The sequence below is a fragment of the Meriones unguiculatus genome, chromosome 3, assembly GCF_030254825.1.
Source record: "Meriones unguiculatus strain TT.TT164.6M chromosome 3, Bangor_MerUng_6.1, whole genome shotgun sequence".
Taxonomy (NCBI): domain Eukaryota; kingdom Metazoa; phylum Chordata; class Mammalia; order Rodentia; family Muridae; genus Meriones; species Meriones unguiculatus.
In genome coordinates, this window is record NC_083351.1 from 142,949,529 (window position 1) to 142,954,605 (window position 5,077).

The 5,077-nt window shown below is 36.0% G+C and overlaps 1 pseudogene; it reads left to right on the top strand.

Annotated features, from left to right (window-relative positions):
- Positions 1–4,451: 4,451 nt before the first annotated feature.
- On the top strand, positions 4,452–4,565 carry LOC132653384 (small nucleolar RNA SNORA17; annotated as a pseudogene).
- Positions 4,566–5,077: the final 512 nt, after the last annotated feature.

Below are 5,077 nucleotides of genomic sequence, written 5' to 3' on the forward strand. Positions count from 1 at the left end.
GACAATTAATACAGACACCCACACCTGAAAATGTACTTCCCTAAAGAGACTTTGCAGGACTCATTATTAAATCTTCCCACAGATTTCAGGGATCTCTGTAGAAGAGGAGATGGGAAGATTTTAATATCCAGAGGTTGATAACTCCAATGAAGACACAAGATTTATATACATATGAAGGCACAAAGAAGACGACAGCAAAAAGAAGACCTGCACATGTTCAAATTAGAGAAAATGCCAGCAAGAAGAGGAAGTAAACAGAAATTCCCACCCCTAACCAAGTAATTATTTGCAATTGATACCTGCTGGGGAAAAAAAGCAAACTAGTTTTTTCCAATGGAGTGTTACCCTCATGCCGTATATCAAATATCAATCACATTACAGGACAAACTCCATGCCCAGGAGTAGTTGGTCAGTACAAACTGGATTTTGTTTGTGTCTCTTTCTCTCTCTCTCTCTTTCTCTCTTTCTCTGTCGCTCTGTTTCTGTGTGTGTGTGTGTGTGTGTGTGTGTTTATTTTTTTTTGTTGGCTTTTTTAAATTGAAAATAGATGAGATGAGGGAGGGAGGGTGAGGGAGGGAATGAAGAAGGAAGCTACAGCCGGATACAAAGTGAATAAATTATAATGAATAAATATTAATTAATTAATTAAAAAGAAAATAGATCCTTCTCTTATACAATACATCACAAACATAGTTTTCCCTCCCTCCTTTCCTCCTAGCTCCCCTCACCTCCCTTCTCCCACAGATCCATTGTCCCTCCATTTCATGTTCTGAAAATACCAGGCCTATCAGAGATGACAGTCAAACAGGACAAATCAAGATATAAGACAAGGTGAAAGCCCTTTAGATTGAACAAGGCAACCCAATTGGAGGAAAAAAGAGTCTCAACCACAAGCAAAAGAGTCAGAGATAAAATCTCTCTGAATATTAGGTGTCTCACAGAAAAAAACCAAGCTAACAGTGGTAACACATGTGCAGTGGACTTCATGCAGACCTGTGCAAGTCCTCTGCTTTTGCTATCAGTCTCTGTGAACCCATGTGAGCCTTGCTTGGTTGATTTGGTGGACCATGTTGGCCTGGTGTCATCCATCTCCTCTGACTTCTACAGTCTTTTCTCCACCCGTTCTGTGGGATTCACTGTTCTCTGAGGGAAGGGACCAAATGGAGACCTTCAATTTAGACTCTCTTTGCATAACATCTGGCTGTGGGACTCTGCACTAACTGCTGTCTGCTGTCAGGGAAAGCTTCTCTGATGCCAACTGGAAACAACAGTGACCTTTGAGTATAACAAAGCATCATTAGGAATTATTCCTAATTATTCAATTTTTGTTTCTTTGTTTAGAGATTTTTTTTTAACAAAAGAAAAATGGAAAGAAAATTAAGTTTCTTGGATAGACAGGTGAGAAAATCTTGAAGAACTGGGGAGGGGAAATATGGTCAAAATATATAACATATTTTAAATGAAAACTTAGTTTAAAAAATAAAATAAAAAAAAATTAACAAAAAAATTTCCAACCCAGTTTTAATGGTCTGTATCTGAAAAATCTTTAATCTTGATTGTGACTAACAAACTCAAAAATATTTTAGAGGTTTACAGTGTCCCCCATTAAACTTTCCAGTGAAATTTTAAAGCTTATGGTTGCTTGTGGATCCCATTTCAGTGCTTCTGCAATATACTACATTATTGTGAATTGATACTTCCTAGGTTTATTTTGTCAACATTCTTCTTAATTTGGGGCTGTGCATTAAAGTGTGTAGGGGAAACTCTTGAACCTCAATTATACAACCCTACACAGTACTTTCTTTTGCTAGCGTTGTGTTGCTTGTAGATGTGATAAATGGCTCTTCATTCAAGTTACGGATAAAAATTTATAGGCTAAATAGTGAATCTTGTGATAGATCACACCAGGCATCTTTTCAAGGGGAAAATTATTTATTAAACAACACATGTGGTAGTATCTGTGCATTTTATTGAGCTGTGCTGCCACTTAACATATTTCTCTGTCTTATCTACATCCATGTCTTGCCCAAGAGGATTTGCAAGTGCTTTACTGCATTCTGATAAGACATGACTGATATTCCCCTCTGTTCATAAATATAACAGAGGTGGTCTTGGTGAGGAAATCAGTGGACATTTATTGAGCCTTTAATCCTTCAAAATACAGAATTTATTTATGGATAGAGTCTGGGATGACCTTTTATGCCCAACAAACAAAAGTACAAAAGGGAATCAATAGGTCCTTGAAGTCATAAAATAGAAAACAATAAGTCCTAGGGTTTTCCCACATATAACCTCCTACTAGCCATGTGACATTAAATACGTTTGTTAAAATTGCCATATATTACATATTTTTAAATGTATGCTCAAGTCTTATCATTTGCATACTAAGTTTTGAGATTTTTATTGACGATAAATGTAGCATAAAATAAAAATACAGTGATTAAAATGAAGGAAATCTTCTTGTACTTGTTATTTTTGTTGTATTTACACATTTAAGAACGTGTATGTGTGAAGTTTGTGTGTGTGTTTGTGTGTAACACAATTAAAGAAAACAAGGCTTTGAACTTGAGAAAAAGAGGGTTACATAAAGAGGTTAGAAGGAGGTGAAGAACAAGGGAAAATGATTTTATTCTATTTTAATCTCAAAATGTAAAATATTACTTAATTTAAAAGTTCTTAATGTGGAGTACAATGTTTTACACATCTCATGATCTCTTAAGCGTTTGTTTGCTTTGATGTTGCCTGAATATTTCCATGGATGGCCTCAAACTCGCCATTTGCTGGGCCCATCCTCCTCAGTGCTTTTGTTATAAACGAGTTCCAAACAAGCCCAGGGATACTGAAATTATTTAACTTTATTTCTGATTCATGCAAAGCTCCACAATTTTGATTTCAGATTAATCATGATTGGGGTTCCAACTTTATTAATCATGTCAAAATTCTAGACATAATAAATTGTCAAAATTAATGTACAGAAGAGATTTATTTCAGAAAAGAAAGCATCGTGACACTTTTGCCTAAGGAGTGTCTGCTTCTGCTTGGGAAGCTAAAAGGAAACAGGTTATTTTACATTACACTTTCCTGCACATATACTCAAGTATAAACTATAAATTCTTATATATTGGGTAGAGAGAATGGATCTGGTAAAAGAACAAATATCTACTATAAATACCTTTAAAGTACAAAATAAATTTATACATTAATGTCTTGAGAAATTTTAGAGATTCTAAAGATTTTATCATGATTAAAATGTTTAATAAGTATCTTATGACTTCATGTTTTCATGAGATATATTCAGTTTTAAACAAACATTAGTGAAGTGTCCCAGGCACTACAAAAGGCATGGGGGTTTTGAGAATCAACAGAAGACGTGACCCTTGTGCTAAGGTAACAGAAAGTGCTGTGTAGGAGATAAGACATTGACAAAATATAATTATTTTATTATGAAATTGTATATAAGACTTGAGAATAAGACTTGTATACAGACTAATAATAAATTAACTAAGCCTAGAAGAGTTGAGTAGCTTCAAGTGTGTATTTAGATTGCTATTTAAGGTAAATTAATGAGTAAATATGGTATGTAATAAAAAAGTGCTGTTGGTCAATGCAGTCATATGGGCAAGCTTTACATTGGAGTCAGAGTAGTAGAATGATGTCATATAACTATGGTGCTTAATTGAAAGAAGCAGGGTAGAGGGAAACAAGACTGTTAGAGGTTAAGTGTCATTCCACATATATCCAAAAGCAACAGTACACCCTGAAGAACTGAAAAAGTTATGGATAAGCTCCAGGGAAGGTTTCTTGTTTGTTCACTGTTAGCAACAAAAATGCAATATCCAAACCTAGGAGATAGCAGAGGCCAGATGGTTACTGCAGCAATTAGTAATTCAAATGAGAAATGATAAATAAGAAGGTGCCTTCCCAAAGTCATTCTCCTTCTTATTGCTTAAAACCATTTTTAAAGTTTGCTTTGTAGTTTATAGTCTAGAAACTCTTATTCATGAGGGACCAAAGATATTAGTAGATTCAATGATTTCCAATTTTACCATAATGCATTATTGCATTTATTTTACAGTGTTTAAAATACTGCCCTGTGTATTTCTTAAGTTACAACAGCAGCTTCAACAGGTAGAAATCATCAAAATTAATCATAACATAGGAAATGTGTCAAGAATGACTCTTGGGTTGCTTAACTTTATATATATTCAGCATGCCTATGAAATTAGTTACCTGCATGGAAAGTAATATTATTTAGAGGGAGTAAGTAACTTTCCCATCTGTACACAGGAATTTATGTACATAATCAATTATATCTATTAACAAGTGAGGTGTTCAACTCTCACTCACTCCCTATCTGCACATATTCTGTTTAAATATTTTGTTTAGTTAGTAATAAGCAACATATATCTTTGCATTCTATTTCTAAGCTTTTTGGAAAAGATTACTGTGTGCCTTACCCTAGAGGCCTTGCAGGTATGGCTGCTGTGTCTACAGGTGGAGAGGAGAGATGCTATGTCTATGTTCAGTGTTCTGACTTAGGAATATCGGAATATTGTCCTAACATTCCCTAAAGAAGTGAGACAACCAGTGCCAGGCTGACACGGACAGAGCAAGCTGGGGAAGAGAAGAACCCCACCTGGGACCATAGGCCCTCCACAGTTGTGAGCCCTAGACAGATGACCCTTGCATGGGACCACTTGGAGGAGGGATTTTAGGGAGCTGGCAGGCTGACCAGCTCAGATACATTTCAGGCTTGGATTTAGGGCTTTGAATCTGGCTATCCTAACATCTACTCCGTTGGTGAAATTCGGAAGTCCATGAAGGGACTGGTTTTTTGGATCCAAAACTACAGGATCTTCATGACACAGGGCAACAGGAGAAATTCCAGTGAAGTTCCTGTATTGATAGAGCAGTGGAAGCCACAGGATTTGTAACAGACACCAATTGGGATTATTGACAGAATACCAGAAGGCAGGGGCTTTATAACAGACCTCAATCTGGTCTATTGATTGAGCAGCAGGATGCAGAGGCCTTCTTCACAACCACAAGTCATTGCAAAGAAAATTTGCAAGCAAAG